The 11,692-nt window shown below is 50.7% G+C and overlaps 17 non-coding genes across 17 annotated transcripts; all 17 read right to left on the reverse strand.

Moving 5' to 3' along the window:
* Nucleotides 1–310: 310 nt before the first annotated feature.
* LOC134075405 (U2 spliceosomal RNA) lies at nt 311–501 on the reverse strand. Its single transcript, XR_009938157.1, has one exon. It is a non-coding gene; the product is annotated as a U2 spliceosomal RNA (small nuclear RNA).
* Nucleotides 502–978: 477 nt separating this feature from the next.
* On the reverse strand, nt 979–1,169 carry LOC134075406 (U2 spliceosomal RNA). The gene has a single exon (XR_009938158.1). It is a non-coding gene; the product is annotated as a U2 spliceosomal RNA (small nuclear RNA).
* Nucleotides 1,170–1,646: 477 nt separating this feature from the next.
* On the reverse strand, nt 1,647–1,837 carry LOC134075407 (U2 spliceosomal RNA). Its single transcript, XR_009938159.1, has one exon. It is a non-coding gene; the product is annotated as a U2 spliceosomal RNA (small nuclear RNA).
* A 477-nt stretch (nt 1,838–2,314) lies between these two features.
* Nucleotides 2,315–2,505, reverse strand: LOC134075409 (U2 spliceosomal RNA). The gene has a single exon (XR_009938160.1). It is a non-coding gene; the product is annotated as a U2 spliceosomal RNA (small nuclear RNA).
* Nucleotides 2,506–2,982: 477 nt separating this feature from the next.
* On the reverse strand, nt 2,983–3,173 carry LOC134075410 (U2 spliceosomal RNA). Its single transcript, XR_009938161.1, has one exon. It is a non-coding gene; the product is annotated as a U2 spliceosomal RNA (small nuclear RNA).
* A 477-nt stretch (nt 3,174–3,650) lies between these two features.
* On the reverse strand, nt 3,651–3,841 carry LOC134075411 (U2 spliceosomal RNA). Its single transcript, XR_009938162.1, has one exon. It is a non-coding gene; the product is annotated as a U2 spliceosomal RNA (small nuclear RNA).
* Nucleotides 3,842–4,318: 477 nt separating this feature from the next.
* LOC134075413 (U2 spliceosomal RNA) lies at nt 4,319–4,509 on the reverse strand. The gene has a single exon (XR_009938163.1). It is a non-coding gene; the product is annotated as a U2 spliceosomal RNA (small nuclear RNA).
* Nucleotides 4,510–4,986: 477 nt separating this feature from the next.
* LOC134075414 (U2 spliceosomal RNA) lies at nt 4,987–5,177 on the reverse strand. The gene has a single exon (XR_009938164.1). It is a non-coding gene; the product is annotated as a U2 spliceosomal RNA (small nuclear RNA).
* Nucleotides 5,178–5,654: 477 nt separating this feature from the next.
* On the reverse strand, nt 5,655–5,845 carry LOC134075415 (U2 spliceosomal RNA). Its single transcript, XR_009938165.1, has one exon. It is a non-coding gene; the product is annotated as a U2 spliceosomal RNA (small nuclear RNA).
* A 477-nt stretch (nt 5,846–6,322) lies between these two features.
* LOC134075416 (U2 spliceosomal RNA) lies at nt 6,323–6,513 on the reverse strand. The gene has a single exon (XR_009938166.1). It is a non-coding gene; the product is annotated as a U2 spliceosomal RNA (small nuclear RNA).
* Nucleotides 6,514–6,982: 469 nt separating this feature from the next.
* Nucleotides 6,983–7,173, reverse strand: LOC134075417 (U2 spliceosomal RNA). The gene has a single exon (XR_009938167.1). It is a non-coding gene; the product is annotated as a U2 spliceosomal RNA (small nuclear RNA).
* A 477-nt stretch (nt 7,174–7,650) lies between these two features.
* On the reverse strand, nt 7,651–7,841 carry LOC134075418 (U2 spliceosomal RNA). Its single transcript, XR_009938168.1, has one exon. It is a non-coding gene; the product is annotated as a U2 spliceosomal RNA (small nuclear RNA).
* A 477-nt stretch (nt 7,842–8,318) lies between these two features.
* On the reverse strand, nt 8,319–8,509 carry LOC134075419 (U2 spliceosomal RNA). Its single transcript, XR_009938169.1, has one exon. It is a non-coding gene; the product is annotated as a U2 spliceosomal RNA (small nuclear RNA).
* A 477-nt stretch (nt 8,510–8,986) lies between these two features.
* LOC134075421 (U2 spliceosomal RNA) lies at nt 8,987–9,177 on the reverse strand. Its single transcript, XR_009938170.1, has one exon. It is a non-coding gene; the product is annotated as a U2 spliceosomal RNA (small nuclear RNA).
* Nucleotides 9,178–9,654: 477 nt separating this feature from the next.
* LOC134075422 (U2 spliceosomal RNA) lies at nt 9,655–9,845 on the reverse strand. The gene has a single exon (XR_009938171.1). It is a non-coding gene; the product is annotated as a U2 spliceosomal RNA (small nuclear RNA).
* A 477-nt stretch (nt 9,846–10,322) lies between these two features.
* On the reverse strand, nt 10,323–10,513 carry LOC134075423 (U2 spliceosomal RNA). The gene has a single exon (XR_009938172.1). It is a non-coding gene; the product is annotated as a U2 spliceosomal RNA (small nuclear RNA).
* Nucleotides 10,514–10,990: 477 nt separating this feature from the next.
* Nucleotides 10,991–11,181, reverse strand: LOC134075424 (U2 spliceosomal RNA). The gene has a single exon (XR_009938173.1). It is a non-coding gene; the product is annotated as a U2 spliceosomal RNA (small nuclear RNA).
* Between the last annotated feature and the right edge of the window lie 511 nt (nt 11,182–11,692).

Genomic DNA, 11,692 nt, shown 5'->3' on the forward strand with positions numbered 1-11,692 from the left:
GACAGCAGACGAGAGAGTTAGTTCCACAGACAGACAGACAGACAGACAGACAGACAGACAGACAGACAGACAGACAGACAGACAGACAGACAGACAGACAGACAGACAGACAAATAAATACATACATCATTTTTTAAAAAAAAAAAAAAAAAAAAAAAAAAAGAGAAAAAGAGCGGGAAAACGCAACAGCGGGCGAAAAGGGAGGTAGAGACCTGGGAGAGAGGGTTCTTGTGTTCTTGTGTTCTTGGGTTCTTGGGTTCTTGGGTTCTTGGGTTCTTGGGTTCTTGGGTTCTTTTCTTCAACATTCAAAGAGATGTGCACCGTTCCTGGAGTCACTGCAATACCAGGTCGATGCGTGGAGCGGACGGAGCAAGCCCCTCTTCCGTCTCCCTGTTCCAAAAATCAGATTAATATATAGTCCTCGGGTAGAGGACGTATCAGATATTAAACTGATAAGAACAGATACTACACTTGATCTTAGCCAAAAGGCCGAGAAGCGATACCCCTCGACCGTACGGGGTCCGGCGTCCCCCCGGGCGACTCACCAGACGCCGGTACTCCGCGGAGGGGCGGGGCAAGAGAAGAACGCTGACCGCCGGATGACCGCCGGACTCGGGCGAGAGGCCTCGTGGCCTGGTCTGGCGTCTGCGCAGTCGGATTTCCTAGGAGACAGCAGACGAGAGAGTTAGTTCCACAGACAGACAGACAGACAGACAGACAGACAGACAGACAGACAGACAGACAGACAGACAGACAGACAGACAGACAGACAGACAGACAAATAAATACATACATCATTTTTTAAAAAAAAAAAAAAAAAAAAAAAAAAAGAGAAAAAGAGCGGGAAAACGCAACAGCGGGCGAAAAGGGAGGTAGAGACCTGGGAGAGAGGGTTCTTGTGTTCTTGTGTTCTTGGGTTCTTGGGTTCTTGGGTTCTTGGGTTCTTGGGTTCTTGGGTTCTTTTCTTCAACATTCAAAGAGATGTGCACCGTTCCTGGAGTCACTGCAATACCAGGTCGATGCGTGGAGCGGACGGAGCAAGCCCCTCTTCCGTCTCCCTGTTCCAAAAATCAGATTAATATATAGTCCTCGGGTAGAGGACGTATCAGATATTAAACTGATAAGAACAGATACTACACTTGATCTTAGCCAAAAGGCCGAGAAGCGATACCCCTCGACCGTACGGGGTCCGGCGTCCCCCCGGGCGACTCACCAGACGCCGGTACTCCGCGGAGGGGCGGGGCAAGAGAAGAACGCTGACCGCCGGATGACCGCCGGACTCGGGCGAGAGGCCTCGTGGCCTGGTCTGGCGTCTGCGCAGTCGGATTTCCTAGGAGACAGCAGACGAGAGAGTTAGTTCCACAGACAGACAGACAGACAGACAGACAGACAGACAGACAGACAGACAGACAGACAGACAGACAGACAGACAGACAGACAGACAGACAAATAAATACATACATCATTTTTTAAAAAAAAAAAAAAAAAAAAAAAAAAAGAGAAAAAGAGCGGGAAAACGCAACAGCGGGCGAAAAGGGAGGTAGAGACCTGGGAGAGAGGGTTCTTGTGTTCTTGTGTTCTTGGGTTCTTGGGTTCTTGGGTTCTTGGGTTCTTGGGTTCTTGGGTTCTTTTCTTCAACATTCAAAGAGATGTGCACCGTTCCTGGAGTCACTGCAATACCAGGTCGATGCGTGGAGCGGACGGAGCAAGCCCCTCTTCCGTCTCCCTGTTCCAAAAATCAGATTAATATATAGTCCTCGGGTAGAGGACGTATCAGATATTAAACTGATAAGAACAGATACTACACTTGATCTTAGCCAAAAGGCCGAGAAGCGATACCCCTCGACCGTACGGGGTCCGGCGTCCCCCCGGGCGACTCACCAGACGCCGGTACTCCGCGGAGGGGCGGGGCAAGAGAAGAACGCTGACCGCCGGATGACCGCCGGACTCGGGCGAGAGGCCTCGTGGCCTGGTCTGGCGTCTGCGCAGTCGGATTTCCTAGGAGACAGCAGACGAGAGAGTTAGTTCCACAGACAGACAGACAGACAGACAGACAGACAGACAGACAGACAGACAGACAGACAGACAGACAGACAGACAGACAGACAGACAGACAAATAAATACATACATCATTTTTTAAAAAAAAAAAAAAAAAAAAAAAAAAAGAGAAAAAGAGCGGGAAAACGCAACAGCGGGCGAAAAGGGAGGTAGAGACCTGGGAGAGAGGGTTCTTGTGTTCTTGTGTTCTTGGGTTCTTGGGTTCTTGGGTTCTTGGGTTCTTGGGTTCTTGGGTTCTTTTCTTCAACATTCAAAGAGATGTGCACCGTTCCTGGAGTCACTGCAATACCAGGTCGATGCGTGGAGCGGACGGAGCAAGCCCCTCTTCCGTCTCCCTGTTCCAAAAATCAGATTAATATATAGTCCTCGGGTAGAGGACGTATCAGATATTAAACTGATAAGAACAGATACTACACTTGATCTTAGCCAAAAGGCCGAGAAGCGATACCCCTCGACCGTACGGGGTCCGGCGTCCCCCCGGGCGACTCACCAGACGCCGGTACTCCGCGGAGGGGCGGGGCAAGAGAAGAACGCTGACCGCCGGATGACCGCCGGACTCGGGCGAGAGGCCTCGTGGCCTGGTCTGGCGTCTGCGCAGTCGGATTTCCTAGGAGACAGCAGACGAGAGAGTTAGTTCCACAGACAGACAGACAGACAGACAGACAGACAGACAGACAGACAGACAGACAGACAGACAGACAGACAGACAGACAGACAGACAGACAAATAAATACATACATCATTTTTTAAAAAAAAAAAAAAAAAAAAAAAAAAAGAGAAAAAGAGCGGGAAAACGCAACAGCGGGCGAAAAGGGAGGTAGAGACCTGGGAGAGAGGGTTCTTGTGTTCTTGTGTTCTTGGGTTCTTGGGTTCTTGGGTTCTTGGGTTCTTGGGTTCTTGGGTTCTTTTCTTCAACATTCAAAGAGATGTGCACCGTTCCTGGAGTCACTGCAATACCAGGTCGATGCGTGGAGCGGACGGAGCAAGCCCCTCTTCCGTCTCCCTGTTCCAAAAATCAGATTAATATATAGTCCTCGGGTAGAGGACGTATCAGATATTAAACTGATAAGAACAGATACTACACTTGATCTTAGCCAAAAGGCCGAGAAGCGATACCCCTCGACCGTACGGGGTCCGGCGTCCCCCCGGGCGACTCACCAGACGCCGGTACTCCGCGGAGGGGCGGGGCAAGAGAAGAACGCTGACCGCCGGATGACCGCCGGACTCGGGCGAGAGGCCTCGTGGCCTGGTCTGGCGTCTGCGCAGTCGGATTTCCTAGGAGACAGCAGACGAGAGAGTTAGTTCCACAGACAGACAGACAGACAGACAGACAGACAGACAGACAGACAGACAGACAGACAGACAGACAGACAGACAGACAGACAGACAGACAAATAAATACATACATCATTTTTTAAAAAAAAAAAAAAAAAAAAAAAAAAAGAGAAAAAGAGCGGGAAAACGCAACAGCGGGCGAAAAGGGAGGTAGAGACCTGGGAGAGAGGGTTCTTGTGTTCTTGTGTTCTTGGGTTCTTGGGTTCTTGGGTTCTTGGGTTCTTGGGTTCTTGGGTTCTTTTCTTCAACATTCAAAGAGATGTGCACCGTTCCTGGAGTCACTGCAATACCAGGTCGATGCGTGGAGCGGACGGAGCAAGCCCCTCTTCCGTCTCCCTGTTCCAAAAATCAGATTAATATATAGTCCTCGGGTAGAGGACGTATCAGATATTAAACTGATAAGAACAGATACTACACTTGATCTTAGCCAAAAGGCCGAGAAGCGATACCCCTCGACCGTACGGGGTCCGGCGTCCCCCCGGGCGACTCACCAGACGCCGGTACTCCGCGGAGGGGCGGGGCAAGAGAAGAACGCTGACCGCCGGATGACCGCCGGACTCGGGCGAGAGGCCTCGTGGCCTGGTCTGGCGTCTGCGCAGTCGGATTTCCTAGGAGACAGCAGACGAGAGAGTTAGTTCCACAGACAGACAGACAGACAGACAGACAGACAGACAGACAGACAGACAGACAGACAGACAGACAGACAGACAGACAGACAGACAGACAAATAAATACATACATCATTTTTTAAAAAAAAAAAAAAAAAAAAAAAAAAAGAGAAAAAGAGCGGGAAAACGCAACAGCGGGCGAAAAGGGAGGTAGAGACCTGGGAGAGAGGGTTCTTGTGTTCTTGTGTTCTTGGGTTCTTGGGTTCTTGGGTTCTTGGGTTCTTGGGTTCTTGGGTTCTTTTCTTCAACATTCAAAGAGATGTGCACCGTTCCTGGAGTCACTGCAATACCAGGTCGATGCGTGGAGCGGACGGAGCAAGCCCCTCTTCCGTCTCCCTGTTCCAAAAATCAGATTAATATATAGTCCTCGGGTAGAGGACGTATCAGATATTAAACTGATAAGAACAGATACTACACTTGATCTTAGCCAAAAGGCCGAGAAGCGATACCCCTCGACCGTACGGGGTCCGGCGTCCCCCCGGGCGACTCACCAGACGCCGGTACTCCGCGGAGGGGCGGGGCAAGAGAAGAACGCTGACCGCCGGATGACCGCCGGACTCGGGCGAGAGGCCTCGTGGCCTGGTCTGGCGTCTGCGCAGTCGGATTTCCTAGGAGACAGCAGACGAGAGAGTTAGTTCCACAGACAGACAGACAGACAGACAGACAGACAGACAGACAGACAGACAGACAGACAGACAGACAGACAGACAGACAGACAGACAGACAAATAAATACATACATCATTTTTTAAAAAAAAAAAAAAAAAAAAAAAAAAAGAGAAAAAGAGCGGGAAAACGCAACAGCGGGCGAAAAGGGAGGTAGAGACCTGGGAGAGAGGGTTCTTGTGTTCTTGTGTTCTTGGGTTCTTGGGTTCTTGGGTTCTTGGGTTCTTGGGTTCTTGGGTTCTTTTCTTCAACATTCAAAGAGATGTGCACCGTTCCTGGAGTCACTGCAATACCAGGTCGATGCGTGGAGCGGACGGAGCAAGCCCCTCTTCCGTCTCCCTGTTCCAAAAATCAGATTAATATATAGTCCTCGGGTAGAGGACGTATCAGATATTAAACTGATAAGAACAGATACTACACTTGATCTTAGCCAAAAGGCCGAGAAGCGATACCCCTCGACCGTACGGGGTCCGGCGTCCCCCCGGGCGACTCACCAGACGCCGGTACTCCGCGGAGGGGCGGGGCAAGAGAAGAACGCTGACCGCCGGATGACCGCCGGACTCGGGCGAGAGGCCTCGTGGCCTGGTCTGGCGTCTGCGCAGTCGGATTTCCTAGGAGACAGCAGACGAGAGAGTTAGTTCCACAGACAGACAGACAGACAGACAGACAGACAGACAGACAGACAGACAGACAGACAGACAGACAGACAGACAGACAGACAGACAGACAAATAAATACATACATCATTTTTTAAAAAAAAAAAAAAAAAAAAAAAAAAAGAGAAAAAGAGCGGGAAAACGCAACAGCGGGCGAAAAGGGAGGTAGAGACCTGGGAGAGAGGGTTCTTGTGTTCTTGTGTTCTTGGGTTCTTGGGTTCTTGGGTTCTTGGGTTCTTGGGTTCTTGGGTTCTTTTCTTCAACATTCAAAGAGATGTGCACCGTTCCTGGAGTCACTGCAATACCAGGTCGATGCGTGGAGCGGACGGAGCAAGCCCCTCTTCCGTCTCCCTGTTCCAAAAATCAGATTAATATATAGTCCTCGGGTAGAGGACGTATCAGATATTAAACTGATAAGAACAGATACTACACTTGATCTTAGCCAAAAGGCCGAGAAGCGATACCCCTCGACCGTACGGGGTCCGGCGTCCCCCCGGGCGACTCACCAGACGCCGGTACTCCGCGGAGGGGCGGGGCAAGAGAAGAACGCTGACCGCCGGATGACCGCCGGACTCGGGCGAGAGGCCTCGTGGCCTGGTCTGGCGTCTGCGCAGTCGGATTTCCTAGGAGACAGCAGACGAGAGAGTTAGTTCCACAGACAGACAGACAGACAGACAGACAGACAGACAGACAGACAGACAGACAGACAGACAGACAGACAGACAGACAGACAGACAGACAAATAAATACATACATCATTTTTTAAAAAAAAAAAAAAAAAAAAAAAAAAAGAGAAAAAGAGCGGGAAAACGCAACAGCGGGCGAAAAGGGAGGTAGAGACCTGGGAGAGAGGGTTCTTGTGTTCTTGTGTTCTTGGGTTCTTGGGTTCTTGGGTTCTTGGGTTCTTGGGTTCTTGGGTTCTTTTCTTCAACATTCAAAGAGATGTGCACCGTTCCTGGAGTCACTGCAATACCAGGTCGATGCGTGGAGCGGACGGAGCAAGCCCCTCTTCCGTCTCCCTGTTCCAAAAATCAGATTAATATATAGTCCTCGGGTAGAGGACGTATCAGATATTAAACTGATAAGAACAGATACTACACTTGATCTTAGCCAAAAGGCCGAGAAGCGATACCCCTCGACCGTACGGGGTCCGGCGTCCCCCCGGGCGACTCACCAGACGCCGGTACTCCGCGGAGGGGCGGGGCAAGAGAAGAACGCTGACCGCCGGATGACCGCCGGACTCGGGCGAGAGGCCTCGTGGCCTGGTCTGGCGTCTGCGCAGTCGGATTTCCTAGGAGACAGCAGACGAGAGAGTTAGTTCCACAGACAGACAGACAGACAGACAGACAGACAGACAGACAGACAGACAGACAGACAGACAGACAGACAGACAGACAGACAGACAGACAAATAAATACATACATCATTTTTTAAAAAAAAAAAAAAAAAAAAAAAAAAAGAGAAAAAGAGCGGGAAAACGCAACAGCGGGCGAAAAGGGAGGTAGAGACCTGGGAGAGAGGGTTCTTGTGTTCTTGTGTTCTTGGGTTCTTGGGTTCTTGGGTTCTTGGGTTCTTGGGTTCTTTTCTTCAACATTCAAAGAGATGTGCACCGTTCCTGGAGTCACTGCAATACCAGGTCGATGCGTGGAGCGGACGGAGCAAGCCCCTCTTCCGTCTCCCTGTTCCAAAAATCAGATTAATATATAGTCCTCGGGTAGAGGACGTATCAGATATTAAACTGATAAGAACAGATACTACACTTGATCTTAGCCAAAAGGCCGAGAAGCGATACCCCTCGACCGTACGGGGTCCGGCGTCCCCCCGGGCGACTCACCAGACGCCGGTACTCCGCGGAGGGGCGGGGCAAGAGAAGAACGCTGACCGCCGGATGACCGCCGGACTCGGGCGAGAGGCCTCGTGGCCTGGTCTGGCGTCTGCGCAGTCGGATTTCCTAGGAGACAGCAGACGAGAGAGTTAGTTCCACAGACAGACAGACAGACAGACAGACAGACAGACAGACAGACAGACAGACAGACAGACAGACAGACAGACAGACAGACAGACAGACAAATAAATACATACATCATTTTTTAAAAAAAAAAAAAAAAAAAAAAAAAAAGAGAAAAAGAGCGGGAAAACGCAACAGCGGGCGAAAAGGGAGGTAGAGACCTGGGAGAGAGGGTTCTTGTGTTCTTGTGTTCTTGGGTTCTTGGGTTCTTGGGTTCTTGGGTTCTTGGGTTCTTGGGTTCTTTTCTTCAACATTCAAAGAGATGTGCACCGTTCCTGGAGTCACTGCAATACCAGGTCGATGCGTGGAGCGGACGGAGCAAGCCCCTCTTCCGTCTCCCTGTTCCAAAAATCAGATTAATATATAGTCCTCGGGTAGAGGACGTATCAGATATTAAACTGATAAGAACAGATACTACACTTGATCTTAGCCAAAAGGCCGAGAAGCGATACCCCTCGACCGTACGGGGTCCGGCGTCCCCCCGGGCGACTCACCAGACGCCGGTACTCCGCGGAGGGGCGGGGCAAGAGAAGAACGCTGACCGCCGGATGACCGCCGGACTCGGGCGAGAGGCCTCGTGGCCTGGTCTGGCGTCTGCGCAGTCGGATTTCCTAGGAGACAGCAGACGAGAGAGTTAGTTCCACAGACAGACAGACAGACAGACAGACAGACAGACAGACAGACAGACAGACAGACAGACAGACAGACAGACAGACAGACAGACAGACAAATAAATACATACATCATTTTTTAAAAAAAAAAAAAAAAAAAAAAAAAAAGAGAAAAAGAGCGGGAAAACGCAACAGCGGGCGAAAAGGGAGGTAGAGACCTGGGAGAGAGGGTTCTTGTGTTCTTGTGTTCTTGGGTTCTTGGGTTCTTGGGTTCTTGGGTTCTTGGGTTCTTGGGTTCTTTTCTTCAACATTCAAAGAGATGTGCACCGTTCCTGGAGTCACTGCAATACCAGGTCGATGCGTGGAGCGGACGGAGCAAGCCCCTCTTCCGTCTCCCTGTTCCAAAAATCAGATTAATATATAGTCCTCGGGTAGAGGACGTATCAGATATTAAACTGATAAGAACAGATACTACACTTGATCTTAGCCAAAAGGCCGAGAAGCGATACCCCTCGACCGTACGGGGTCCGGCGTCCCCCCGGGCGACTCACCAGACGCCGGTACTCCGCGGAGGGGCGGGGCAAGAGAAGAACGCTGACCGCCGGATGACCGCCGGACTCGGGCGAGAGGCCTCGTGGCCTGGTCTGGCGTCTGCGCAGTCGGATTTCCTAGGAGACAGCAGACGAGAGAGTTAGTTCCACAGACAGACAGACAGACAGACAGACAGACAGACAGACAGACAGACAGACAGACAGACAGACAGACAGACAGACAGACAGACAGACAAATAAATACATACATCATTTTTTAAAAAAAAAAAAAAAAAAAAAAAAAAAGAGAAAAAGAGCGGGAAAACGCAACAGCGGGCGAAAAGGGAGGTAGAGACCTGGGAGAGAGGGTTCTTGTGTTCTTGTGTTCTTGGGTTCTTGGGTTCTTGGGTTCTTGGGTTCTTGGGTTCTTGGGTTCTTTTCTTCAACATTCAAAGAGATGTGCACCGTTCCTGGAGTCACTGCAATACCAGGTCGATGCGTGGAGCGGACGGAGCAAGCCCCTCTTCCGTCTCCCTGTTCCAAAAATCAGATTAATATATAGTCCTCGGGTAGAGGACGTATCAGATATTAAACTGATAAGAACAGATACTACACTTGATCTTAGCCAAAAGGCCGAGAAGCGATACCCCTCGACCGTACGGGGTCCGGCGTCCCCCCGGGCGACTCACCAGACGCCGGTACTCCGCGGAGGGGCGGGGCAAGAGAAGAACGCTGACCGCCGGATGACCGCCGGACTCGGGCGAGAGGCCTCGTGGCCTGGTCTGGCGTCTGCGCAGTCGGATTTCCTAGGAGACAGCAGACGAGAGAGTTAGTTCCACAGACAGACAGACAGACAGACAGACAGACAGACAGACAGACAGACAGACAGACAGACAGACAGACAGACAGACAGACAGACAGACAAATAAATACATACATCATTTTTTAAAAAAAAAAAAAAAAAAAAAAAAAAAGAGAAAAAGAGCGGGAAAACGCAACAGCGGGCGAAAAGGGAGGTAGAGACCTGGGAGAGAGGGTTCTTGTGTTCTTGTGTTCTTGGGTTCTTGGGTTCTTGGGTTCTTGGGTTCTTGGGTTCTTGGGTTCTTTTCTTCAACATTCAAAGAGATGTGCACCGTTCCTGGAGTCACTGCAATACCAGGTCGATGCGTGGAGCGGACGGAGCAAGCCCCTCTTCCGTCTCCCTGTTCCAAAAATCAGATTAATATATAGTCCTCGGGTAGAGGACGTATCAGATATTAAACTGATAAGAACAGATACTACACTTGATCTTAGCCAAAAGGCCGAGAAGCGATACCCCTCGACCGTACGGGGTCCGGCGTCCCCCCGGGCGACTCACCAGACGCCGGTACTCCGCGGAGGGGCGGGGCAAGAGAAGAACGCTGACCGCCGGATGACCGCCGGACTCGGGCGAGAGGCCTCGTGGCCTGGTCTGGCGTCTGCGCAGTCGGATTTCCTAGGAGACAGCAGACGAGAGAGTTAGTTCCACAGACAGACAGACAGACAGACAGACAGACAGACAGACAGACAGACAGACAGACAGACAGACAGACAGACAGACAGACAGACAGACAAATAAATACATACATCATTTTTTAAAAAAAAAAAAAAAAAAAAAAAAAAAGAGAAAAAGAGCGGGAAAACGCAACAGCGGGCGAAAAGGGAGGTAGAGACCTGGGAGAGAGGGTTCTTGTGTTCTTGTGTTCTTGGGTTCTTGGGTTCTTGGGTTCTTGGGTTCTTGGGTTCTTGGGTTCTTTTCTTCAACATTCAAAGAGATGTGCACCGTTCCTGGAGTCACTGCAATACCAGGTCGATGCGTGGAGCGGACGGAGCAAGCCCCTCTTCCGTCTCCCTGTTCCAAAAATCAGATTAATATATAGTCCTCGGGTAGAGGACGTATCAGATATTAAACTGATAAGAACAGATACTACACTTGATCTTAGCCAAAAGGCCGAGAAGCGATACCCCTCGACCGTACGGGGTCCGGCGTCCCCCCGGGCGACTCACCAGACGCCGGTACTCCGCGGAGGGGCGGGGCAAGAGAAGAACGCTGACCGCCGGATGACCGCCGGACTCGGGCGAGAGGCCTCGTGGCCTGGTCTGGCGTCTGCGCAGTCGGATTTCCTAGGAGACAGCAGACGAGAGAGTTAGTTCCACAGACAGACAGACAGACAGACAGACAGACAGACAGACAGACAGACAGACAGACAGACAGACAGACAGACAGACAGACAGACAGACAAATAAATACATACATCATTTTTTAAAAAAAAAAAAAAAAAAAAAAAAAAAGAGAAAAAGAGCGGGAAAACGCAACAGCGGGCGAAAAGGGAGGTAGAGACCTGGGAGAGAGGGTTCTTGTGTTCTTGTGTTCTTGGGTTCTTGGGTTCTTGGGTTCTTGGGTTCTTGGGTTCTTGGGTTCTTTTCTTCAACATTCAAAGAGATGTGCACCGTTCCTGGAGTCACTGCAATACCAGGTCGATGCGTGGAGCGGACGGAGCAAGCCCCTCTTCCGTCTCCCTGTTCCAAAAATCAGATTAATATATAGTCCTCGGGTAGAGGACGTATCAGATATTAAACTGATAAGAACAGATACTACACTTGATCTTAGCCAAAAGGCCGAGAAGCGATACCCCTCGACCGTACGGGGTCCGGCGTCCCCCCGGGCGACTCACCAGACGCCGGTACTCCGCGGAGGGGCGGGGCAAGAGAAGAACGCTGACCGCCGGATGACCGCCGGACTCGGGCGAGAGGCCTCGTGGCCTGGTCTGGCGTCTGCGCAGTCGGATTTCCTAGGAGACAGCAGACGAGAGAGTTAGTTCCACAGACAGACAGACAGACAGACAGACAGACAGACAGACAGACAGACAGACAGACAGACAGACAGACAGACAGACAGACAGACAGACAAATAAATACATACATCATTTTTTAAAAAAAAAAAAAAAAAAAAAAAAAAAGAGAAAAAGAGCGGGAAAACGCAACAGCGGGCGAAAAGGGAGGTAGAGACCTGGGAGAGAGGGTTCTTGTGTTCTTGTGTTCTTGGGTTCTTGGGTTCTTGGGTTCTTGGGTTCTTGGGTTCTTGGGTTCTTTTCTTCAACATTCAAAGAGATGTGCACCGTTCCTGGAGTCACTGCAATAC

The sequence above is a fragment of the Sardina pilchardus genome, chromosome 2 (genome assembly GCF_963854185.1).
Source record: "Sardina pilchardus chromosome 2, fSarPil1.1, whole genome shotgun sequence".
NCBI classification, from domain to species: domain Eukaryota; kingdom Metazoa; phylum Chordata; class Actinopteri; order Clupeiformes; family Clupeidae; genus Sardina; species Sardina pilchardus.